Source organism: Sebastes umbrosus, chromosome 21 (genome assembly GCF_015220745.1).
Source record: "Sebastes umbrosus isolate fSebUmb1 chromosome 21, fSebUmb1.pri, whole genome shotgun sequence".
Lineage (NCBI taxonomy): Eukaryota > Metazoa > Chordata > Actinopteri > Perciformes > Sebastidae > Sebastes > Sebastes umbrosus.
Window position 1 is genome coordinate 9,846,728 of NC_051289.1, and position 27,940 is coordinate 9,874,667.

Here is a 27,940-nt window from a genome sequence, read left to right on the forward strand (position 1 = left end):
TGTGTTTTTGTTGTTTTATTGTTGTTGTCTGACTTGGTGGCAATTGAATTTCCCCACAGGGATCAATAAAGCTGTCTATCTATCTATCTATATCTTACAGGTGACTTCTTCAGCTTTCAAACTGATGAAAACATCGAACTTTTGCCCTCAAGGACGGATGGTGAGTAGAAAAATGGACATAAAGAAACGTTTTCTTCAGTGAAAAGTCCACACCACCTAGCTAAGAAGTACATATCTTACAGGTGACTTCTTCAGCTTTCATACTGATGAAAACATCGAACTTTTGCCCTCAAGGACGGATGGTGAGTAGAAAAATGGACACAAAGAAACGTTATCTTCAGTAAAAAGTCCACGCCACATATAGCTAAGAAGTACATATCTTACAGGTGACTTCTTCAGCCTTCATACTGATGAAAACATCTTGTGTTAGCCCTCAAGGACGGATGGTGAGTAGTAAAATGGACATAAAGAAACTATTTCTACAGTTTAAAGTCCAAACCACCTAGCTAAGAAGTACATGTCTTAACAGGTGACCTCTTCCGCTTTCAGGTTGATGAAAACTATTAGCATACCACGCCATAAAGGACATTCATTGTGGAGGAGGGTCGGCACAGAATGGACTTAAAGACCTGTCAAGTAGACCTTCAAATAGTAAGTGCAAGTCGTTGTTGGAATTATACTATGTGTTTGTGTGGTATGGGTCGCCGTGCCATGTATGTGTGGAGCTGTAACCTGAAACCTACTTTCATACTGTTCATATTGTGATGTAGTGTTTTATTGAAGTGAGTGTGGTGAAATGACCACCGTGCCATGTATGTATGTATGTATATGTGGCTTTACTTGTGTCTGTGAAGCTGTAATCTGAAGACCTACACACACTATTCATATTGTCATGCTCTATTGTGTTGTGTTTTATTGAAGTGAATGTGGTTGGATGGCCGCCGTGTCATATGTATGTGTGGCTTTACTTGTGTCTGTGAAGCTGTAACCTGAAGACCTACACACACTATTCATATTGTCATGCTCTATTGTGCTGTGTTTTATTGAAGTCATTGTGGTGAAACGGCCGCCGTGCCATGTTTGTATGTGTGGCTTTACTTGTGTCTGTGGAGCTGTAACCTGAGGACCTTTTCTCACACTTTTCATATTGCCATGTTGTGTTTTATTGAAGTGAGTGGTGGTGAAACGGCCGCCGTGCCATGTATGTGTGGCTTTACTTGTGTCTGTGGAGCTGTAACCTGAGGACCTACTCTCACACTTTTTCATATTGCCATGTTGTGTTTTATTGAAGTGAGTGTGGTGGGATGGCGGCTGTGCCATATGTATGTGTGTTCTAGTGTCTGTGGAGCTGCAACCTGAAGACCTAGGCTGCGGTCGAAAAGTCTTTTTTTGCTTAGGAAGGTTCCTAACTGAGTGAAATGACTCGGAAGTATCTAAGTAGCAGCCGTGATAAGAACTGTTTGAATTCTCTAAATACTAAGGAAAGGTGCTTCAATGCTTCCTTTATTATCTCCTTTAGCATAGGATACACTGGACCATCCTTTACGATAGGAAAGGAGATAATGCCGCCCCACAATTCCTCCCGGCCACAATATTTAAAGCGACGCATACACCATTCGGCCGGTCATGAAAACAAACGATATGCTTATTATGCATATTAATATTTTCATGCAGTCATGTACTAATTGGTATTGATGTTGATAAATATGAGTGGTCAGTGCCAACCATTTCGTTTCACCTTATTTCTATTTATTTATTTCGAACATGTATCACATTAGTAAAAAACAAAAAAGAATAACAAATAAAATGAACAGTAAACATTTAGTAAACTGTCAATAAACAAATAATCAACATAAATATATAGGCTATTCCTTTTTAAAATTTCACTTAAGTTATATTTTTCACCGGTTTTCCACGTTATGTAAGATAATCCTTTATTATATGTTGATGTAAAGTGTTTACAGCAGCAGAAGGACTTGCGGTATCTCTCTTTCACACACCGTGGGTGAAGGAGTCTGTCACTGAAAGAGTAATTTAAGAACGCACTGGGCAGAGAAGCACCTTTTGTAGTCCACCTTTGGAATATTGTAGTTTCACCACGGCAGACACCAGTCACTAACAGCGGACGCATCATAATTACAAAGCCTAGTGTAAGTACAGTCGGATTCTCTTAACACCACGGTTGTCTTTTCCTTAATCCTCATGAATTCTCCTTCACATCTTTCCTTGACCTCATGACCTTTTCCATCGAGGTCAAGGTAAAGTGGTTAGGAAAAGACATTAGGATGTAATCTTTTGACTTTTTGATCGCAGCCCTCCTCTCACACTGTTCATATTGTCATGTTGTGTTTTATTGAACTGTGGTTTTGAGTGTGAGTGAACTGAGTGTGGTGGGATGGCCACCGTGCCTGCACCATAACGTGTTGACCTTGCCTGTGGAGCTGCAAGCTAAAGTTACATATCCCGTTGTGATAAGACTCACTATACAGCAGGTCATTCTTACAGTGTTGTCCTGTGTGTTATTGTCACAGTGTGGTTGGATGAATAAGTAATAATAATACAAATTCTAGATTTGTATTTGTATTACAGTAGTATTTGTGGTTGCCGTCACTCAGCCTATAATGCTTGTGACTTTAGAATTAATTAAACCCTTTAACACAACAAAGCTATTAAATAAGCTTTTGGGTGATTACAAAGGAAAGTTAGATGTGTTGTATAATATTTTCTATAGTCATTTCTATATGCATACAGTTGGCTTGTATGCATTTGGAGTTAAAGGGTCATTTCATGTGCCATCTTGGATTGGTTGTTGGTTGCTCCCTGAAGTAAGTAGTTGAATGTAAAGGAAATTCAAAGGGGTGAAGGTAAGTTAGTTATTTCTAAGGCCAGACATGTTACAGACAGCTGAAAACATCTACAACGCCATGATGGACATCGGTGCATGATGGACTTCGCTCTCAATTTGACCTCCAAACAGTAAGTGTTTTTTTTTTTCTCTCCTAACAGTAAGTGCACATCATTGTTTTGCATTGTGGTGCATTCACTGCAAGTCATCCTTTGCGTTGTGCTTCTGTAATGTTGTGCTCTTTGTATTGTATTGACCGCCGTGTCATCACTGTGCTTATATATGTTGCACAGTGTCGCTTATGTGTAGTACAGTATGTCACTTGTGGCCTTAGAGCTGTAAGCTGTAGATCTTTACAGGAAACCTGGTACAAATTCTTGTTTTTCATTTGTTCTGTCACTGCCATTACTAGGCTTGAATGATTTTGACTTGTCTCAGTGAAGTGTATTGGTGATATGGGTTGTTACACAGGTTGTTTTGTATTGTAGTGGCCGCTGTGTCATCACTAGGCCTATGTTGTGATCTCTCTTTGGTCTGTGGAGCTGTAAACTGCAAATCCTACTTTAGTTCACATTCCTATCTCTCTCTACATCTCTACCTATCTCTACATCTCTCTGTATGTTAAACACAATACTGCAAAGTTTTTTGACAAGGGTAGCCAAGTGAGTTACATAATATTTTGTATTTTTATTTTGTATTGAACAGCATGTTCCTTGGTTATCAGAGTTTGATGTTGGATCATGTAAGTAAGTAAAATGTATTTATATAGCGTATTTCACAGTCATACATCACGTGAAATCACATGATCATGTAAATCCAATGTTGGATCATGTTGGATCCTATTTTTCCTAAAATTATTTAGTAATAATCAAGGTTTATTGTGTGTAAATCTGGCTTTCATAGCAGCCAGTGCCTACCTAGCTGCTGTCTTAACCTCCCCTCACTTAGAGGTGTCGTCTCAGCCCTGTCTCAGCCTCACTGTTTGCAGTTACTAGTGGTAGTTGGTGTAAAAGAGCAGAAAAGAGACTGTATTGTCTCTGCCACAGGTGTCTTTAATATAAAGCTGCTTTTGTGATTTCTACATATAGTCCGACAGCAACTCGCTGCAACCCTTGCAAACTTCCCTTTTGCATGGCTCTCGTAATAAAACAATTGTGCTAAAAATGACTAGGGGAATTGGAATCCTGCACAAGGCTGAGTGCCACCTGATATTTTTAAACAATGTTGATGGTGCCAAAATATTCAGGCTTGGCCAAACAAAGAGAAACGGGAAGCATTCTGTGATTCCAAAGGGATTCTTGTTTTGTCTTGTTGAAGAGGTGCAAAAAGCAGAATTTTCTGATAGCACCACTTCTGGGGCTTTCAGACACACATATGTAGGGTACTGAGAGGTGTCAGATTGCCAGAGTGCACATACGGCAAGTCTGCAACCCAGACCATATGGTCAGTATGAGCCTGGTCTCGGTCCACATGTCCACTTACGATGCTCCCAACACTAGACTTTGCTTCTCTCAAAATGTGAGATGTTCCAGTGGCATGTAAAGGGTGTACTAATTTAATCACTTGTTGTTTCTTAATCAGATTTGGAGCAGTACTGCTACATCCTCTCCATTCTTCACCAACTCCCACAATTTCACAGATTTTCTTCCGTGCTGCTGCATGCCTTAATTTATCCCTGTGCTTAAAAAGGCACGTATTGTAACGCCCTGAGGAAGACCCAGTGTGGGTCAAAACCAGTTGCAGTTCTCCTTGTACTTTTTAACTTTGATATGCCCTAAACTAATCATTTTAACTACATCCTCGGCTTGGTGTGAGTGTGCCTGAAGTAAGCCCAGGGGCTTCGCTTTTTTATGTATTGTAATTATTGGAAACTGGAAACTGAAAACCGAAAGATTTATTTTGCCTTTCGTGATGGATTTTTTTCCCGTGGTGGAACTGTAGACTCTGGGTGAAGCAGGTGGAAGTGGGACTGGGATGTTTTAGCAGATGTCAATCAAAAAGACACCTGGCAGTTCATTAGTCAACGGTTCTTTCAGACTGCTTAAATTTGCATAGACAACTTGAGCTGCCCTTTCAATGTGTCCCTCTCGTCGCTTTGCTTGCAAATGTTTAACGCTCACCTTCCCACAAGCCTTTGCAACATAAGTACACCTGTCCTTGTCCAAATGAATAGAGGTTGTAACTTTGCAAGTGAATTTTTTCTTGCTAGTGGACTTTCACTATCAGGTTTCCTTAGATCTAACCTCTTAAACCCTGCTGCAACCACCAGGGGGGTTGTCATTAAAATGCATGGAGTGAGGACATGCACTGTTCAAAACCGCAGAAGTTTCTTTTAGATTCTAGTCACGACACAAACATTTCCAAAGACACCAAATATGTCAGGCTGGATTACAGGGAAATGGGTAAAAAAGGATGCACAAGAGGCAACCAGATATGTCTCAATGTGAGCATCATGTAGCTTCAGTGAACACATGGAACGGATTCAATGTGCTTTCCATATACAGACTGCATATGTGGCATCAATCAGTACATAATACATTTTACTTTTAAGCTACTAAATGGTAAATTTAAAGCAACATAAGAATTCAGGTAGTTAAGAGTATAAAAAGCAATTTGTACAAAGAAAACCAAAAAGCCAAGGTAGAATCGATCAGATTTTGGTAGATCAATTCGGACATTTGGTGGAGGTAGGTACATTAACCATAGCCTTTTTTCTTAAAGAACATGGTTTGTTGAACACCCTTAACGGTACATAATACAAATGGCCTACATACATTACCATCTTTTAACAATTTTTTTAATTAAACACAAAACCACAAAAACAAAAGTACTCTTATTTCTAGTCTTAATCTAGTCTAAATAACAATAAATAAGCAAAACATCAAAGCTAACGTAGACTAAACATCACATCAGATATTGTAAATATGTAAAATAAAAAACACATTGTGCATCAAAATGAACTAAAATCATAAATTTCATCTAAAGGTGTTGATCATGTTTGGGAATGCACTTTGAAACCAGAATACATACGCAGTACATCAGATAAGCTGTTTTTGTTTGGCATTTTATATTGTTTTTTTGACTTGCCTATCAGAACTGAGGACCAGGATCTTTTACTCCAGTACTATTTAATCAGTCAAATTTTGATTTCCCCATTGTTTCTGGACAAAAAACAAACTTCTAAACTTGAGTGAAAAACCTTAAATGAGTGGGTGCCCACAAAAACGCCTTTTCACAGTTCAACAGCCGCTGTGTGTGCGCGTTAACACAACAAATAAGACCCTTATAGCTGGATAATGTGACAGTATTGTTTGTTTTTATCAAGGAAAATATCATTAAGGTGTTTCTCTGAAGATTATTTTGTAGTGATGGCATCTGTTTTATTTAGAGTGCAGTCACAGTGCTTCTTTCTCTAGTTAATATTAAAAGCTTAGACATGTCATACCACAAACACATATTAATATACCATTTGTATGTTTCCTTTGTGTGTGTTTGTCTTGCCATCTTACAGACAATATTATTTTTTTCCCCTATGTACTGTATATTTGTGATATCACTAACAGAAGACGATCCTTAATAATAGAGAGGAAATATGTCGGTGCTGTATCTATTTAATATCATAAAATGAGATACACAAATAAGATTTAGGGCTCTTCCTAGAATATCTGTGTGATTGTACAATCAAAAAAGTGTATTAACATGTGTTGTATATTGTGTCCTTGTATTAAATACGCATTTTGACACACTTAACGCTACAGTAGAGTATAATGGTGGAGCCTCATTTGTCCACTTTTAAGGAAAGCCCTGAGGATTATGGCATTAATGTGAAAAATTGCAGCTAAAATAAGCTTAGATGTGAAGATTTATGAGTTCAAATACGTTTGCTATGATAATATGACCTTTTGCTACTTTTTTATTAATTGCATAATCCTATATAGAACAGACCTGATTGGTTAATCAGTGTGCTGTTTAACATCAGCCATCCGCAATGTCTCCTCTTGACAGGCTGACCTTTGTTTAACTCTGGGAGATGGTAGGAGTGTGGTCAAAATCGATTTGTTTCAGAACTGTTTTCAAACATAAAAGTGTGAAAAGCTTCGGGTGTAAGAGGATTTTAGTAAAAAAAAGTGGAGTGTTGTGTCTGTGATATGGAGATTGTTTCTTCACAGATAATTTCATTGAAGGCAGAGGTTTAAAATGCACAGTCCACTGGTGACTTGCACAATATGCTCTGTATTTATAAAACCATTTTGAGTGTTATTCATTTCCTCGGCTTATACTCACTCACGATTTCTAAACTTTCACACATAGTAAGCACAGGCACACACTCACGCATTATCTGCGAAATTCAGGTTAAAGTCAGGAATTTGAAACCTTTTCCAGCACATTTTGTTGCATAGTGAGTTAGTGGACTGACAGATGCTCTGTTGACGGGACAGCTGCCAGCACTCAATCCGGCAACTGGGTCAAGTCCTTGTGACATCCATGACAAGTCCCTGCCACGAGGGCTGTGCCACTGTCCCCCGAGGCTCTGTGTCTTACCTATGTGTCACCTGTGCTCCCTGGAGGCCTTTTGAGAGGACCTTAGGGACCTTATAGATTCTCCTGTGGTTCAGATTTGGCGCTCACCTGCCCATGGACAGGAGATGATGCTCTGTCTTATAATTAGGCTCTGTGGCATCCAGGGGCTTACAACCTACGTCTGCCGTTTAGGGATGAAGATGACTGCTCCTTCCCCATCCTTGCTGCATTATTAAGGGTGACAGGACTCGTTGCAGAGTGTCTCTACCATTCTCTTTGTACTGCTTCCCCTTACCCGCTACCCCCCACAACCCCCCGGCCCTCCCCGACATCCCACCGCCACATGTGTCCTCTGTGAAATGGAAATGCCGCCCCATTAAAAACCGTCAACCTGAAGCAGATCACTGCTGCAGTTATGCTAATGTAGACACAGGAAAATATCACACAAGTGGAGGAAGAAGAAAAAAAGTTGGTGAGGAAAGCAAATCGGATAAAAAATTACCAGTTTCACTTGAGGGATGAAAGTATAGTGTCTCTAATTGGAAATGAATACTGTTGTAGTGTGTAGTTAGGAAATATTCACAATCGTGCAGGAGTTAGGGTGGATTTAAAGTGAGAGTTGAGGACGAGAGGGAGAGAGATGGGAAACAGACAACAGCAAACTTGGATGGGAGATAATTAGGCCCACGGTTTGCCTCTGCATTGAACAGCAGAGTGATCAGCATACATCAACATTTGCAGTCGGCCGTGATGCTGTTGTTGGCAACCGCACAGGCTGGATTTACACATTTTTATGATTTTCATTTATTTAAAGTTTCCAGGGCTAATGTTTAAAGTGGTTTCTGGATAATTGTCCACTGCTTAAGCACAAATACAAAGTTGTAAAATGTAGCCGTGGCTGCTGGGAAATAGGCCTTACAATCACTTAACAATTAAAATCTAACAAGACTTCAGTGTACAAGTGATGCATAAAATTACAGCAGAAAATAAGGGTCCTCGTACTAATCTGTTTGGTTGCGTCTTGGCAGCCCGGGATCAGCCCCTCTGTCACCATGGAGAGTGACAGTAATGATAAACCGTAATCAAATCTGCTCCCGCGAGGGTCCGCCTCATTCCTCACTGCACATAATGGGGAGAGGGGAGGAAAATTAAGTGTCCCTTTGATCCATGCGGCTGAATACTGAGAATGTACCAAATTAAAAAGAGATGCCTGCTGCACCTGCCTGGAGAATTGCTGCCAAACAATACAGGTTTTTTTTAAATACTCTGACATGCTTGATTGTCAGTCTCGACCTTAATTTTCTCTAAACGCAGTGGGTGTGTCTCTCATCAGTCCAGAGTAGGATTTGTGTGCATTATCAGGGGGGGCACAACTCTTTATGGAAGGACAACACTTTTCACTTAAAAGTCTGGAACAGTAAATACAGTAATTATGTTGTGTTTTCCATTTACTTTGTCTGTTTACCTCACTGTTAGCTGCAAACTAGTACTGATGATGTTCATCACAAATGCACTCAGATATGCAAACAGGAGTGGTGAAATTTACATAATATGCCGTGGCTTTGAGATGGAGGAAAAAGCAATATGTGTGCTGAATTTTACTGAGTGCAAACATCTGTGCACCTCCCTTGCAAAAGAAGGACATCTTGATCAAACGGGTGCTTCATTGTAAGGGTTACCATGACTACGATATGGTACTAATAGGATTAAGTGATTGCAATTCACCATGTGAATATCACCATGTCACTGTCACGCTGGGTGGTGCAATGGTTTGCTATTCTAAAACAGCCGTTTTCTCCAGGTTAAAGTATGTTGGCATTGATTCCTTTTCTTGCTATACACGTGATGGTAGTGATGTTGTTGATGATGATCATGATCATCATAATGATGACGTGTTGATAACAGTGGGAAAGATAATCATTACTATAACAGCTGTCAGTTCCCAGATGCATAATTCCGTGTACTATAATTAGATTCGTGCCATGGCTGGAAAGAAAATTCATTTCATATCTGTTTGTTGTGTTTGTTCATTATTTTTATTGATACCTCTAGTTAAAGGCTAATCACAATTTCCAATTGAATTTGTGAAGTTTGAGCATGTCAGTGCGTCATTGCTGTAGTTCCTTAATAATTCAAGATACAATGTAGAATGTACAATTAAGCTTCCCATCGGTGAGGTGTCAGTGAGGTGAAAACAAGCCAAAATGAAATATTGCCGTAATCAACTCTACAATCAACCAAACTATAATAACCATACCAAACCAAACAAACAATCCCATACCAACCAGCCAAACACACATCGTCAAACCAACCCAAACCAACCAACGTTCAATATACAGTTCTCTGATTAACATTAGCTTACTTTATTTTTCTTGCTTGCGCTGTTGACGACAAAATGAAATTAGTTGGGATTAGTTAAAAACTGTAACATTCATCCACAGTAAAACAACTGCACAGCTGTTCACCGTTACAATATGCATTGCGTTGTGAAAAATTTGTTTGAAAAATAGATTGGAAGAGTACAGAATTTGAGATTCAACCTTTTCATCCATTAATTGGTTAAGCTAAAATATTGTATTTTGTAAAGTTGGTTGCAAAATTGTATATTTTGTATTTACAGTAATTTATTTTTCTCTCGTAGAAGCAATTTTTATAATGCTAACAACTTCAGAGTCAGATAAAGGCTAGATAGCGAAAGATGTTTGATGAAAAAACCTTGGGGTAATGGCTGAGGAAGAATTGTGCGGCGGGTTTTAATTTTGATGGAGCTGCAACAATTAATCGATTAGTTGTCAACTATTAAATGAATTGCCAACTAAGAAAAAAAGTCAAGATTCTCTGATTCCAGCTTCTTAAATGTGGATATGTTCTGGTTTCTTTACTCCTCTATGACAGTAAACTGAATATCTTTGAGTTATGGACAAAAAAAGATGTTTGAGGACGTCATCTTGGGCTTCGGGAAACACTGATCAACATTTCTTTTTCTTATTTTCTGACATTTTATATACCAAACAACTAATCAATTAATCGAGAAAATAATCAATAGATTAATCAACAACAAAAATAATTGTTAGTTGCAGCCCTCCACTACTCTGCACCTCGCTGTGTGTTCTCAAAGTTTGAAAATGAATAACCTTTAACGTTAAAATTAATTGCACACGATATTTAGATATTTGGTAATTAGGAGAAAACAACATATGAAAACAAACAAAACACATGATGTTTTGGAGCGCTGTTGAATCCCCTAACCTTCTAAGCTGCCAAAGTTGAAAATTGTGTCACCATGAATAATGAAGTTCGTCTGACACCAACTCTGTGAACTGAGGGCACGTTTTGCTGACTTTGAAAGCCCTCCAGTTCAGATACTTCTTAACTAGACTTGTGAGTGATAGCACGGTTAAGTATCATGGCCCAGCGGTGTCAGGCGGTCCAACCCTTCAGGGGGAACAAATTACTCAGAGAAATGTGGGGGGTGATGCCTGGCCATATTACACATTACACGGGTGAAAACAAATGTATCACTGCACATGAGAGTCATTGAGGCAGAGTTTTAATTATTGTCAGTGTCAGACTTGAGGATAGCCTCCACTCAGGGAGGCAAACATAGAAAGGGAATTAGCCCCTTTTCACTATCCTTGACAGCTAATTACATATAAAATGGCCAACACCGCAAAACAAAAGCAGACAATTATACTTGGCTGTAGCTTGAGCTGAGCTCTAAGGGCTTTAACATGGATCTTTAAACTTTGATTTCGGACTTAATGATCTTGGAGGATTCCGAATGCATCATCTGAATGTTTGCATAACTTTTTTGGAGATCAATACAAACCTCTTCAGTCTTGCAGCAAATATGGGATGTACGCTCAGATCATATTTGGCCTTGCTTCTTGACGCAGCCTTGAGCAGATATCAAAGTATCTGCTCGTAAAAAGTTAAACGCAATGAATGCTAAATATGAGTTCAGCCAGGAGGACTGTTTTATTGGCCCTTATCCAGATGAACATTGACTTCTTCATCTATTTGATACATTTCTAACTACACCCAGGGAACGATTAAGAGGTAGCATGACTCCGGGGCATCATGAACGGATAATTCTGTCTTGTGTGTCTTATTCTAGTATTTTCAATTAATCATATTCAATATGCTTTAATCAATCTAATTCAGGGTCAATTACTTTCCCCCTCTGCTCCTGTCCCGGATCTTGGCAAGCTGGTGGCTGAATGGGAGTTGGTTTGAAAAGGAATGAAGGGCTGTGTGGTTGTCAGGGCTGCTGCTTTGTGTCCTTTCCCAGCCTGGCAGAGGCTCCCTGCTCTCTGTCCTCAAAGTCAAAAGCCACCACACCAACCAGAGACGGACAGACAAAGGGCAGAGACACAGAGAAAGAATGGTCCTGGCCTAGTTTGGTCTCTGGGATACTGAGACTCCTGGGCCTTTTCCTGGACTGTCAAACATTTAGTGTGTTTGCCTGTGTGTGTGTGTGTAAAGATGGGTATCTGATTGCCCCTATCCTTGTTGTGGGCCATGTTTGCAATATGATACTGCAGGTGTGTTATCTCTCCATAGAAGTAAACGTGTGCATGTGTGTTTGAGAGGAAGAAGCCTAGGAAGCAGCTGTATTTATGTATGCGTGTGCGTTTGTGTCAGCGATCCCAGACCAGCTGTATCACCACAGTGTTCGCCTGGGCTCTCATCGCTTGATGCTGGCATAAACAAGCAGGAGCTGATTTGCGACATCCTCACATGACAGCACAACAAAAGGAGAAACAAAGCGGATGTCGGCCTCGACGACAGCCAGTCGCACTCCCTCCCGATGTGCCGGCTGAATCAAATTTGCCTGCGAGACAGCAAGACGGCCCATAGCTCCGTGACTGCTTTAATTATTTTCAAAACGTGTTTAGTCTGACTTAAGTCGAGTCCGCGTTTATCTGGAAGGTGAAAGCAGTGTTTCCTTCGGATAATGTCTGAGGAGCCAGCTGGACTCAAACAGCTTTTGTTCTTTCCGAGTCTTTGTTCTCAGCCAGCTGTTTACCTAGCTAAATTGCTGAGGTTCGAAAGTGGTAAGGTAGAGAGGGCGGCACAGTTGGGACCAATGAGCAAAAATCACATGGAACAGAGTTAGACTTTGGCACCAACGGATCTGTTGAAACTTGTTTTAAAAGCGGAGTTATAGCAAGCTGTGATGCGATGGGATTTGCTGTTAATGTGCCTCAAGCTGGTCCTCTTGTGCTGCCAGTCCAAAGAACCTGGGACAGAGCTTTTAATAAACTATTATTCAGTTGCAGAGAACTCTTTCTGACAATTCTCCTTTCCTTGGGTTATAACTGGTGAAGAAGTGACACATTTACAGCAACAGCGATGCTGCATGGAGTAGTAATGATTGACATCAATTCTTCATTGCTAATCTAAGCTTCCTATGTTAGAGCATGAAATGGGACAAAGACATAATCATAAAGTTTGTGTAAGTGCCACTGTTCGGAGCCAATTTTCCTTTTTTCCTTTTGTGAGTCTTCTGGGCTCTGGATAAAATTGTAATGTAGTTAATGCACAGGGCGAATGTTTCTAAATGATGCAAAGCAGCTGAATTATAATGCTTGAAAGCATTGGCAGTGATTGAGGCACAGTAAAGCACAGCTAAATGTGTTCAGCTGATAGACGTTTAGGGGCCCATTAATTTGAGAAGAAATAGTTGCGTAGGTGGGAAAACGTATTAAACTAAAAGCCCTTTTAAAGTGCAGCTTTAGGTCACATCCAGGAAAAGCAGAATGGTCTTTCTTCTCTCCAGAGAGAATGGCCGTATGGGCAACACGCACTTCTGTTTTTCCATGTGGTTTTTAGCTGAGATGACGTCTTGTCAGTATCTGGATGAACACGAGTGATACGGCTCATTTCAAATATCAATCAATGACAACATATTCCTGGCAGTGCTACACTTAGTTCACTTCTGGAGCGTACAGTACTATTTCACTGGTGAAAGATTTATCAAGGGAAATTCTTTAATAGTTGTCACTGTATCCGAAAACATAAACAGTCCACAGTTTGACCTTTTAACTTCCCCGAAGTATGGTTGATGAATAGTCCACTGCATGATCCAAGAGTTTAGCACAAGACCAAAAACTGTCCACTTTATAAATAAATGAACTCATAGGTGACAACATGAGTCAGGAGAAATATACACAATATGAGAAGAGATCTAATAAATCATGGCAGAGTTCCTGGAGGAACTTATGCTGATAGTTTCCAGTAATGTTTAAAATATTCAGCTGGGTGTGAAATCTTATGAAATGGAGTGCGGAAAAATATAATGACTAATATGTCTTTTTATTATAACAAGAACTGACTCTGCAAAACCGGCTCCAGCATTCCTCCGTGGAAAAAAATTGTAACCATGTGTGACAGCTCAATACAAAACATACAGAAATTGTACCTGTTATATAAACTTGTAGGTCAATAAGGTTATCACAGCATCTTTAGTTGCATCCTGAGATCAGTCCCCAGGTGCTGCAGATGTACTTACTGTCTAATGGTTATGTTCTACAAAGGCATCCTCATTCCAGTGAGTTTATAGGAAGAGATGATCATCCCAGGGAGGTGATGCTCAGTAGGTGAGAAGCAGTTGTGTGTGTGTGTGTGTAGCCAGGTATGACTGATGAGGTTCAATATAAATGCTACTCTCCTGCTGAGTTCACAGGGCACTGCTCCAGTTTCAGTGTTGCAGAATCAAGATTGCACCACAACAGCCGTACATCCTACCTTCCCCTATAAATCTGTGGGTGTAAGCTTAACGGGAGCATAGGCAGCAGACCTTAAATAGAGGTAACTAATTCCTCTGTTGCACTCGGCCTACAATTCTGCTGAGACATTTATAACAGGGTGCAGCTGCCAATACCTGAAGAAAGAAATGTATTGCTGGTGTTTTGGCCACCATTTAGCAGGAATTAAAGCCCAAAGCCATTATTGGTTTACAGTGTAATTTATTAGACTGTACCCCCTTTGGTGTAGAGACTGCTGGGTGGAAACAGAAAATACAACAATTTCATACCGGGGCCTTGAATTGTAAGTCTGGTGATATGATTCTGTATTTTTGTTATTGCAAACAAATCCATGAAAACACCACAAACAACAATGTATTGACCCCACTCCTACAAATATTGCCTGTGTATCCAAAGCTTGATAATGCTTATTTAAATGCTGAATCGGGTATCGGCGACTATGCAAACCCATTCACCAACACAATATCACGTTATCATATAATTCATCAGTTAATTTACTCTACACAGGAAAAGCAACAACATCATATGTCACTTGCTACCAGATCCGTACATCCTGCCCGGTTGGTACTGTGCATGTGCAGCTCTCAATAGAGATGAGGAAGAAGCGAGATGGCTCACTTGTTAGCTACTTCCATCAGCTCCGGAAAAAAACATTGCTGCGTCCGAAATCGATGATGGAAGTAGCTAACGAGTGAGCCATCTCGCTTCATCTCTGTTAAGGGTTGCATATGCACAGTACTGATTGGGCAGGTGCTAGCAGAAAGTGTAACATTAGCCAGAGCCAGCAAAATGTCAGCAATTTGGCAATATTTTATTTGGAAAATCTGCTTAGATAACAGCTAACATTATCGGAGGTTGTATTGACTTGCCTTATGATGCATTGAAGTTCTATTTAGTATTGGGCGTAGGTAAATTATAACGTTATCATGATGTGTTCAAATGCAATCTTGTAAAAGTTTAGTTTTTGGCAAGAAAATTTAATAAATACAATTGTTTGAAGGAGATGTTTTCATAGCAATATAAAATAGATATTAGAGAGGGAATTATAACCTGTTTAACTTTCTAACACCATCTCTAAGCAGCTTAAAATATGTAATTAAAATGACTAATGCCAAGATTTGTTTTAATCAAAGCAAGTAGGCCTATTTAAATAAAAATAATATCATTTATTTTGTAATTGTTTGAATTGTGTTTTAATGCAAATAACAAAGTAACAGGATAACATTTAGAATTGTTGATGGTTTACACTGACTTCGGGACGGTTGGCCATGCTGTCATTTATAGTTCGGAATTGGCAGAAATCAGTATCGGCTGGTGAGACTTTTAAAATTTCGGAAATTGAAATCAGCCAAGAAAATTGCAATTGGTTTATCTCTAATATATATTTTTGTTTTTAACGCACTGGTATCGGATCGGTTTCAGGTATTGGAATTGTATTAGGAAGTGGTATTGGAACATTTCTACTCGTAAACCGTTTTTGGTCTTTTCATGGGTTTTGTTGACAGTAACTGACTCTTTAAAACTGTACAGTAGTTCAAGGTAATGTTTCATGGCGTGACAACCTATCATACATTTTCAAAATTCAAACAGGTTTGTAATTTGCTCTTAAATACATTTTTATGTATTATTTGTTGTCTAGACCATTGCTACAGGTCACAGTAAGCCGATAAGCTTTTGGAAAGAAAAGGCAAAGAAGGATAAACTAATTGGGCAAAGTTTACTTCAGAAAGCTCCAGTGACGTTTGTATTCAGCTGCTGTAGCTGTTAGGTGAAAATGTTTATCCAACAATACCCATATGGAAGAAACCTTATTCTATACTTTAGCCTTTTTATTTCATTCAGAAGATCCCCTCGTGAGTTTTGAGGTCTACATTCCTTAACAGAACGAGAACCATTACTCCTTGCTAGGGAATTGTAAGGACCCAAGTCTATATATATATAAGTGTAGCCCAGGGCAGGAGCATGCCTATTTGCCATGGCTTGCTTTCTACATCCCATGATACCTTCTCATCTCAGGTACACCTCATACATCATCTCTGGCATTTCTAATCATAGCATGCAAAGCTATGCAAAAGTTCTTTGCATATTCTGGTGAGGTCACTTTTAGTTCTGATCAAAATAAGTGCAGGTGTTCAGTTAAAACATATATAAATATAGGATTCCAGACAGTACACTATGATAGATTATTCAGAGAGGCTGTATGGAAATGGAAGATTGTGATGAGGGTTTTGACACTGAGGGCAGTTACGTTTGCTGTCAGCAAAAAAGTAACTGATAAAGCGTTACCTTTTCCATACAATGTAGTATGTAATTAGAGATGCTCTGATCGATCGGAAAGGCCAAGAAAATTGCAATCGGTGCATCTCTATATAACGTAGCATTAAGACTGGTTACATTTTTTTTGCGGGTCTATTTTCTGATTTAGCAAGTTATATTCTGAGCGACTATTTATTCCCTTCAACCCAGCTAATGAAAATGCACCTAATTTGCATTTTATTTTTCTGACATTTCAAAAGTGCAATTCAGATTCTCTTGACAGTTGGATGGAAACAGTAATAGAGTCACCAACTGAGGGCAGCACGCAACTTTCTGGCAGTTCAAAAGAACAATTAAACCTGTAACGAGTTGGAAAAGAGAAATGGGCATAAAAATGAGGAAAAAAGGTACATTTTATGATAAGTTGTTAAGCTTGTGGTCGGCCTAAGAGAGATGAATACATCTCACGGCTGTGAGGAAGATGGAAAAATGGAACATCAAAGCCCTGTAGGACTTTACCGTATGTCATTACTAAAGACTCAATATTTGTGCAAGCGAAATGTGGTGTGAACTCAGAGGCACACACGGGAGTGTCCTGAGGAAATGAAGTTCCATGACAACTCCGAGGAGTCAATTAATCGTAGGCCCTTAGTTCAGGCAGAATGATGAGTTGGGGTTAAGTCTGCCGGGCCACTAATTAAAAAGAAGCAAAGCTCATCTCTGTCTCTGCAACACAATGGTATTTTAGATGGATGCCTACGCTTGCTAATGCACACACATGCGTATATGTACATGTATGTGCACATGCAAACACATGCACACATAGAATTAATTCTCATTAGATTTCACCGTGGAAATGCTGCTGTTGCACTGCAGTGCAGATGCACTGTGTGGGATGTGAACAGCATAACTCAGTCTAGTAAAATCGTCATGATTATCCTAATCAAAGAGGTGATGGAGAGCCATGCTGATGTTGCCTAATAAACTCCATAAATGCCCAACATTAATTCAATGGCAGTGTAAAACACAGTAACATGACATTGAGAAAGCAATTATCAGCGAGACAATAATTTGGTTAATAAAGATCCCATTAACAATCATTATGCTACTTTGCTGATTCTTTTATCTCAAGGCGAGCAGGAGGGAAAGAAGACAGATGCCCTAACTGCTGACAAAGACCTTATTTCATTCTCTTTGTTTGAGGGAAAAGACTGTATTAGAGATAACCATGGTTTTTCAGCCCTTATAATGTATCAGTTGTGTTCATTTTCTTCCAGGGTAATAAGGCTTAGAGAAGGACACTGGAAGAATGGCTCACCTCTTCCTTTTCACCTCAATTTACCTTGTCCTCCAAAAAGCCCTGCCTCAGAGCGCTTGTGCTTTGATTTGCATTTATGCAGCTAAATAATGAACGTGTGTGGTGTACTACATCAGCAGAGAGGCAGCCCAAATTGCGTTTAGGCATGGGGGCCGAAATGCAACCAGGCATCATAATATGCTTGGTTACACAGAATCCAAGCACAATCCTGTCAGTCATGTAATGGACTAAATGAACGCTTAAAGGTACCATGCGGCTGACCACTAGCACTACTATGGAGCAATGTTGTGAAGAGCAGGTCCATGTTTTGTTTGTATCTCTTGCTCTGCTTGCATATTGACAAGGATGCATGTTAGGGATGTCACGATGAGGACATTTTCTCACCAGTTAATAAAACTTGTGACAACATCGGTTACACCGGGCTTTTTACAAGAAAAGATAATGCTCAATATATACTGTATGTAGAGCGCTTACTTTGATCTTTAACGTTGGATCAGCTATATGTCAGGCTTCTCCAGTGGAGCTTTTGCTGCGGGGCCACAGGTTGCCACCCAGCTCTGCGCTCACCGGCTGTGACCGACACTTTCAGTTTATAGCGTCCATCGTCCAACTATGTATTGATAACACGGCAGTGACTTGTGAAATTGAAGTAAATGTGTTTTATTTCTATAAAAAAAAGCAAAACGACGGTGGGGACGGTGGGCAAGTATATCAACCAGTGTGCGCCCGAACACCATGTAACACCAACGACCATGGCAAGCCTAATGCATGTGTATGCTCAAAAGCATGCCGGTGACATGATACACATTCTGGCATGTCCATTTCAAACCATTCCTCTGAACAGTTGGTGGCGGTAACGTGCCAAGAAATGTAGCAAAGCACGAGCAAAAGGCTAACAAGAAGACCGCTAGCTAACAAATTTAGATGTTACCAATACAGCTGTCAAAATTATCAAAACATTGGCTTTGTAAATGTTTTATGAGGAAGGTAAATGCGTTCACACAAGGGTTTTTTTGGCGAGAAGCGCTAAATATAAACCTGAGTTTACAAGAAAACTCTACAGGGTACCTTTTTTAAATACCCAGAATGCATTTGTCTTTAATGTTAGAACAGAAAGAGAGGCCGCTGGAAAGCATCTCTTCGTCAGAGATTGGCTCTGCTAATGATTCACTGGGAAAACATTACGTTTGAGTCTAAATACCTTTCTTTTTCGCTTCTCTTTTACACATATATATGGTAGAATGATGCAAACAAGCTGAAAGCATTCAGTTTTTGGAAGGATTTGACTTCCCATTTGCCGTTCTCTCCTTTCTGCTCTGCACAAGGCAATGCAAGACAGAACTCTCAGCATGATCCTAAGAGTCCTGCTCAGTCAAACAGCCAAGGACGCTCTCCATCAACCGCAACTCTTATGATTTAAGTGTTTGTATGGATGTGTGCAAGTGAAAAGGTGGTGGAAGTTGTTGTGCAATATTTCAAAGGTCCGTCGTAGCCCAGATTTTAACCTGCCATTGAGTAGGTGGTATTGATCACCCAGTTTTAACATGTTGTCCTTCAGCTATCTCTCCCTTCAGTACAACTTTTATTTCTGTCGCACTTTTAAAAACAACTTTACAAAGAACTTTACAGCAGAATTGCACACCACCATGCAGCAGTAAAAGGCCCTGTAGAGTTCAATAACACAGCAGGTAATAGTTACGCTATAGGCCAAGAAAGAAAAGAGAGAAAGGTCAACCAAGTCACAATTAACTAAAAGAGATTAAACGAGCATATAAGGTAAAAAAAAAGGAATATGTTATTGAAATGAGAAAAGGGATAAGATGTCTCATCATGTGCTGCTTTAGAGTATTTTTCACTCTGCTAAGGAGAAAATGATGTATTAGGAGTATACTTTTACATTTTTGCCGAAAAATAAACCCTACCTCCTCCGCCAACCAGTACCTCCATACTTAAACTCACACCCACACGTGTACACCGACCGAGGATAATCTAATTTCCCGTGCCTTCATGGATGAAGGAGTAGAATCGGAGGTACAGTGGCCCGCTGGCTCTCAGGGACCGAAATACAGAGAATGACAGAGGAAGCACAGGAGTGGAGATAGAACGAGGGGAGCTATTATTCCCACAGTTCCGGGAAAGAGACTTCATCTGAGCGTCATCTGTGGTTTTCTCCTGGGGGCTATAACTGGTTGGCTAACAACAATAACAACACATCTCTCTGGAAGGGAAAGCCGCTGCCTGACAAAAACACATTCTTATCACACACACCAGTTATCTTTGTCATGTAAGTAAAAGGCGCAGTGTATTGTGTAAAAGGGAAACAGGGAAGAGTTCTATCCTTTGTGTTGTGGCGTGATAGGGGAGGAAAGCCAGCATGTTGTAGATTGGATTAAAATGATAAGTGCTGAAACAATGAGTTGAGTAATTGATAAGTAGTTGGACAGAAAATTAATTGTCAACAATTTTGATAACTAAATATTCGTTTTAAGTAATTTATCAAACTGACATGTTAACTATTTCCTCCTCACACCTTCTCAAATTTGAGGATTTGCGGCTTTTCTTTGTTTGATATAATTGTAAATATATTTGAGTTTTGGAGTGTTTGTGGCACACAGGAACCAATTTGAGGATTATTCCTATTTTTCACTATTTGCTGACGTTTTACCGATGTTAACTGACTACACAATTATGCTGTTACTCGAATAATTAAATAATTAACGCAATTATCAAAAATGTAAGCAATTGTGTGTAGTAGTAGTAGTGGTAGATTTATTATTAACCTGTCCCACTAATATATTCATCTGTCTTCAAGTCTGTCTGTCATCAAGTATCCACTGTTAGATTTATGGCATTGATGGTCTCCACAGCCTCCTTCCTGACTCGGCATCCCTGCTGAGAATGGTTTCAATGATGTGGCTCCCTGCCACCTTGGAGCCGCTGACCTGGGTTAACTTAACATCTTGATGCTGTCCAACCCCCCGGGGGCCACCTTCCTGGCTAGTAACTGATGCCTCTCTCACATGGCAACACTGTTTCCTCTCAGCAAGACAGTCCCACAATCAATAACTTAATGACATCTTGCTGTGTTTGCATACTCTACTTTCTTCTCACAGCGCAAAGACATGCAACTCAGGTGGATAGGTAACTTTTCACAGTGTAGGAGTCTTTTAATGCATCTTATAACTGAGGAAATATTTCCTATTGTGTCTCCTTCTTACAAGTCAGGCACTAAATAAAATTTGTTATGTGACGCTCAGACAGAGAAAGATCAGCTAATCACAGCTAATATAAGTTTATTGTTCCTTTCATGGGTCTCTCTGTCGTTTTACAGTGTCTGTGTTGTGTCTGAAATTGGCTAAATTTCACCATGTCTGGGAGGGGATCTGTGTGAAGCAATCGATTTAAAATTGCCACTGAGCGGGAGAGTGCAATTGATGTCAAGGCTGCTCAGAAATGAGTTTTCTTGGCTTTCCGATTGAAATGACGCGGAGCCATTGTGACTGGAAGCAAAGTGGAGCCAGGCAAGGACCTATTATCGAGTGCTCCCCAAGCCAAACCAAAGCCATTCAGATTCAGAATCAGCTCCCTCTCCACTGTCCCATTCATCCCCCCATGCCCCACCCTCCACACACAGTATACATTCACAATAGAGGGTAAAGCACATGGCTCGAAGCTGCTCAGTTCCTCATCTGCCCTTTTTGGACCAGGGCGGGTTAGGGCATCTGCTTTCCAGAGGTCTCCTCACTGGAGACAGCCAATTAGAAAGCTCTCACTCTGCATCATCTGTGGGGAGCTAGAGGAGGCACCCAGGCGCACCTGTCAATATTTACTGTTCTAACAAAATACATCATTCATTGCCATCTGCTCTACGGCAGCACGCGTAGGGGCGCTGCTGCTGCAAAATTAATAGCACTTCTAATGCTCCTTTCCTAATGGGCCTAATCAATTAATCAGCCCTTCGCAATCTGGAGGCACCATTAACCAGTGCATAGATCCCTAATGCTGTCAAAAGATATGAGTTTGCTCCACTGCTGTAACCAGCTAAAAGTGACTGAGTGCCTTTTTGGCTGCATTTAAAGTTATATTGCTTTATTAACCAGGGTTTCCCTGCCATTATACGGCTTAGGTGCACCACCAAAGCATTTTTGCGCCCTTTCTAAGTATGAACGTAAAAACAATGCGGAAACATCTGGACAAGCCAAAGCACAACTCAGGGGTGAGAATGAGGATGCTGTAATTTATCGATACAATGTTAACGTCTTGCAAAAGCAGTACGTAATATCGCCAGTGAGAGTTAATCATCTGCCAGTTATTCTGTTAGAATGCCAGAACTGGTTGTTTACTAATGTGCGATTATGAGCACTGATAAAACGATGTTCATCACACTGAGTGCCAAATAGTGAGGTAGTTAGCGAATAAGTACAAGACTGTCGCTTCATGTGTTATAAATGTTAATTTTGTATACACTGTTTTTTTCACAATAGCCCATCTACCATACGCACCACTGTCATCGTCATCAGCTTATTGGCCCCGAACATGAAAAATAAATCAACAACACAATAATAGTAGTAATGTTTTGAACACACCTGATGCAATTCAACAGCCCTTACGGTTGGAACAGGGCTTGAGCATCAGCTGGTTCAGGTGTGCTAGAGCAGAGATTATTATTATATCCACTGGATACTGCAGTCTCTAAATCCTCTGCAGCCTACGAACTGTAGTTTTTCTGTCAACGAGGCGTTTGTTGTTTACATAACTCATGGGAAATGCAAAATGTTGCCACGCAACATCAAAATCGCATTTCGATTGATTTTCGATTTAGAATCGAAATCGTGACACCCCTAATAGTAACCCCCCTACAACCTCAATGGCTGCACAAACCCTGTTAACTATATAAAGCAGGGCTTTCAATCGATTGAAATATTTAATCTCATGATTGTCCATAGTTAATCATGATTAATTGCACATTTTTTATCCGTCCAAAATTTACCTTAATCAAAATCAGAATCAGGTTTATTTTGCCAAGTATATACATACATGAAGTTTGACTCCTACTAGGAACAACAATGACCAACAGTAAAATAAGAATACAATAATAAAAATATAATGTCTATATACAAGTCAAGTGTTCTGGAAGTTGTAAACAATAAAAGGGAAAAAAAATTAAAGGGAGATTTGTCAAGTATTTAATACTCTTACCAACATGGGAGTGGGCAAATATGCTTGCTTCATGCACATGTATGTATATATTTATTATTGGAAATCAATTAACAACACAAAACAATGAAAAATATTGTCCAGAAACCCTCACAGTTACTGCATCTAGCATAAAAAATATACTCAAATCATCACATGCAAACTGAAGCCCAACAGGCAACAACAGCTGTCAGTGTGTCAGTGTGATGACTTGACTATGACTTGCCCCAAACTGCATGTGATTATCATAAAGTGAGCATGTCTGTAAAGTGGAGACTCGTGGGTCCCCATAGAACACATTTTCATTCACATATCTAGAGGTCAAGGCACCCCTTTGAAAATGACCATGCCAAAAAATTTAGCATAAGTTTGGAGCGTTATTTAGCCTCCTTCTTGACAAGCTAGTATGGCCATGGTTGGTTTTCTTGTTTCATATGATATACGTATCTTCAATCTAGCTATAAAACTGAGCCCACTACAGCCTAAAAATCGCAAGTTGCGTTAATGTGTTAAAGAAATTAGTGGCGTTACAAAAACAAAACAAATGTTAACGTGTTATCGTGTTAACTTTGACAGCCCTAATGATTAAACATGATTAAAACACCTCTTCTCATCAAAATGTTTTAGCAACAAAGCACCTGTAGCTTTACTGCTGCTGCAATTGTTGTGTGCCTTCCCTACTATGTGATGACATATACAATGCAAGCGGAAGCCGTGCTCTAAGAAATATTGCATGGGCAGCCTGAAGCTTAGGCCCATAGGCTGGATGTGATCTTGCATTTTGATGTTCTGTCTCTTAGTGCTGTTCAGCAGCAACCAAAATGCACCGCCCTCAAACCAGTGTGTCTTTTTGTCCGCATGTGTCTGTCTGTTTCAGCACCTCTGGTCCCCCTCAGCACACCAAAGCTTGAGAAGACCGAGATGTAAAATGATGTTCGACAAACAGTCTTCTCCGGAGGCATCTCATTCTGGTTTCACGACCTCAGGCACCTGGAGTAACGGAGGTCCATCTCGAAGCCGAATCCGAGATTGGAATTTTCAGCACACTTTTTACTCTAGCATATAGGGCAAACAGTCTGGGGATTAGTGTGTGTATATCCGTGTGTGTGTGTGTGTGTGTGTGTGTGTCGTCTTAGTGGTGGCGGTAGGTGGGCGGTGTATATGTGAATACAAAACTGTCATTTCATCCGTGCACTCTCAAGCCATCAACAGTATGATCACGCATCAAAGTGGCTGCTATGTCTGACTGCATAATCACCGGAGCAAATCTCACTCTCATTCAGCCCCGAGTTATCAGAGAGGATATTGTTTTAACCCTTTGTTATGTGGCTCTGAGCGAGGATATGGAGGCTTTGTGCCGAGCTGGTGGTACAACTGTACGATAGCTCTGAATGCACGACGATAACCTTGAGCATGTTTGAATTGTGAGGGTGTAACTCGCACACACATGTATACACACAGCTGGAGTCTTACATAGACATATTCAAGTTTTCCAATTTCCCACTGTATTACTGACTCTTTCTCACTCACACAGCTTGTGCATCTGCATCCCTCCACCTCAGTCGTACACACACACTTAAGCATTATTGCTGGCTCTCTCTAGAATATATGCACACACACACACACACACACACACACACACACACAAATACACACCCAAATCTCTCATATCTACCTTTAGTACGCTTGAATTCCCATGATAATGCTGTGCCTCTCGCTTAGATACACTCACACAGACACGCACAGCTGGATCTCTCACATCTCGCCCACAGCCTAATTCACATGCACGACCATTCAAATATTTCCCATATCATTTGGCTCTCTCTTTCTCATGCGCCCACACATAGACACACACACACACCCTTGCCAGATGATCCATCCCCGGAATAGCGCTCAACATCTGGTGGACAGGGTTTTGTCTCCCGCTACATCTCCTGGGTTGCCCTTTACCGGACCCCTGCACGTCCTGATGGATCACCTGCGGACTGGGATGGATGGCGCCTCATCCCTCCCTCTGCACCCTCTATGCCATTTCATCCTATCTGCGCCGCTAATCTGTCATTCTCACAGGCCATTTGTTACTTTGCTGGTGGTGCCGTAGGCTTTACATATGCGCACGCTTGTCTGCATATGCCCACACAAGTGAATCCCTGACCTCCGCTCGCAGCTCTAGTTGGGCTACCACCCCTACATGCACCCGGGGGACGTGCTCTCTCCTGTAGCGATTTGTTTCATCTTTTGCCATTCTTCATCTTAAACCGCCTCATAACAGAGTGGCTCTTTTAAACACATTTTGCAGGGTTATGCTCTGTGCTGTGCTTTTGTCATCTGCTCGTCTCTCTCGTTATCATGAAGGAAATTAAAAGGTGGATAAAAAGGTGAAAATTGGATGGAAAGGTGCAAATTGCTTTGTCTGCTATGGTGAGGAAAAATTATACAAATAGATTTTAATGTTTATTTTCCATCTTTGGACAGTGTTACACGTGAGGTAACACTTTATTTGCATAGACCATGTGAGAAAAAAAATGCTGAGCCAAGTGTCACTTGGCTGCAGACTGTGACATGTTGTATTCTAAACTAGGCATTGCATTGGGTATGCCTTATTAATAGTTCTGCAATTGTAATGTAATTATCAGCATGGGCTACATGAAAACCTAAAGAGATAAAAAAGAGAATACTTCCAACTAAATCAAAGCAATTCCCCTCAGTTTTCAACCCTTCCTGTTGAGGTTTTCTAGACTCTCTTCTGATGCTACACAAGTGTGTGTTATTAGGCAGAAAGGCAGGATACCATGGCCAGAGGGGAACCCGTCCATCAGTCAAAAGCCTCAACTCTGAACCAAGGGACTTCCAGCATCGCAGCGAGCTCTGCAACACAAACACGTGTTTAGCCCCGCAGCTGTGCAGAGAGGAAACCAAATAGAAAATCAAGGAAACGGTAAACAAAGTTGAGCCGATCTGTGTCAAACAAAAACCCATAGCCTGGGGAAAGACAGCGCAGACCTGTCTTGCTCCTCGGCCTTGAGTATAAACACATGAAATGGATTGCCTGCCTCGCCCTGTCCACATGTTCCCAGGCTGTTTCCATTCAGTAGCTTATTACTTAGGGTGCTGTGATGTGATTTTAAGCATGGGCCTCTTTATCCACTGGAACCTAGGAGAGATGTGAAGCTAAACCCCCCCTGGAGGTGCCTATGAAAAACATTTTGTTATGTTCGCACAAAAGTTACCCAGCTTTTCTCATTTTATGGTTCATGTCGGTCAGCAAGCCCTGTTTCATCCACTTTTGCTACGGTAGCTAGCCTCCGGGCAACGTCTCGGCCACTTATTGGAAGCAGCGTTGGTAGCAACAGTATAGATTGTCAGAGCACCGGGGTGGATTGCTTGCAGTGTTTCTACCATCTAAATCACTCCTCCACTGCTTCTAAGAGGACGGAGGAGTGTTTCTTCCTGCTCTGCTTTTATCAACACAGAGAGGACCATGTGTTCCACAGCGTCTCTCAGTGCTCTCTGGCAGAGTGGTACAAATCAGCAGTACACACAGCATTAATCAACGGCCTGAGGGGTCAGCTAAGCATACCTGTCCCTTCACGCATCCTTCTGGTGAGTCCTTGAAAATCTAGGCTGCAGCAATCAATCACAGATAATTCCCGCGTGAAGCTCGGGTGATGAGCCACTTTTTGTTGTGCAGAGAGAAAAATAAATGAGAAAAAGTTTGCGACTGAATCTCCGACAGGTTTATTTTGAGCTCTGTCTGCTTCTGCATCGGTACCCATGCAGCATCTGAGAGCGGGGACCTAAGGTCAAGGCGCAGAGGCTGTCAGAGCTCCATTCCAACTCCCAGCAAGGCTTTTTCAATTGTCTGACAGTGTAATTAAGCTGCTTGGCTGTAAGTATGACAATGAGATGTAAATTATACAGTGACACATCTCACTTAGCTTGTTTTATGTATAATGTATGTCTTTTTTCCCCTCACTTTCAGGATATAATAAGGCCTCACAGTTATGGTCTAAAAAATTCCCCTATGTCCAGGAAACCCTGTAACGATGAGCCTTGATCGACGTCCTTAAACACTTGACATTACACTTTAAAAATAGGTACTTTCACCACAAAACAGCTTGATGAATCCTGCCAGAGCTGCATGATTCATTAATTAAATTCACAGGATATTAAGGACATATTTGATAAGAGCAGTAGGGAAGCTTAAATGTAGTTTTTTCTTAAACATTCTGTCTGATTTTATCAGTTTTTTTCTCCCCACCTGGCAGGATTCGTCCCTTTTGATTCTTGATCTTGTGGCCAGATGTTATCACCAGTCTTATCACAGAATTGCACAGCACTGGAGGACGGGACCCTGAGGACGCTGGGGCCAACCTCTTGCTAAAAATATGTGGGAGGGCGAGAAGAACGGTTTGTGTTTTAGCACTGAACACATTTTTTCAAGCGGGGGTGTGTGTGTTTGCATCTGCGACACTGCTTGTGTCTTGTCCATTACATGACTTTGTTTCTTTTGGGGAGAGTATTGCATTTCATCTCTTGTCATTAAATCTTATCTCTCTGCAAAAAGATATTGATTAATGTAATGACTTGCATGCAGCTTTGGGGACAAAGACCATTTTTTAAAAAAATAATTAATTATCTGTTTTATCTTGCGGCCTTTATTCCAGATAATTTTTTTCAGCTACTGAACCTCAAGCTGAATTTAGCACCAGTATTTCTTGAGTCTTCATGACCTTTGTTGTGCCAGATTGCAGGACTTGAAACAGAAAATCAGTATTGATTCATGATTCTTGTTCTCCCGAGATAAGACTATGGAGACATTTCCCTTTTTTTTCCACAGTTGTTTTCGGTTGTGGGGGATTTATTTAGTAGGAGGAAAAGGCAGCAAAAACTAAACAGTAAATACTGCAGTGGTTTCCATTTCCCATTGGAAACCCAGTGGCCCGACAGCCACAGCCTGAGCCTGTGCTCCTGTCTCATATCACAGCACGATGTCACACTTTTAAAGGCATCAAACCCAGCTGCTGCTGTGAC

General features: G+C 40.6%; 1 long non-coding RNA gene across 1 annotated transcript; it reads left to right on the forward strand.

Annotated features, from left to right (window-relative positions):
* The first annotated feature begins 314 nt into the window (after positions 1 to 314).
* LOC119480673 lies at positions 315 to 27,727 on the forward strand. The gene is made up of 3 exons (XR_005204983.1): positions 315 to 446; positions 530 to 651; positions 27,175 to 27,727. It is a non-coding gene; the product is annotated as an uncharacterized LOC119480673 (long non-coding RNA).
* Positions 27,728 to 27,940: the final 213 nt, after the last annotated feature.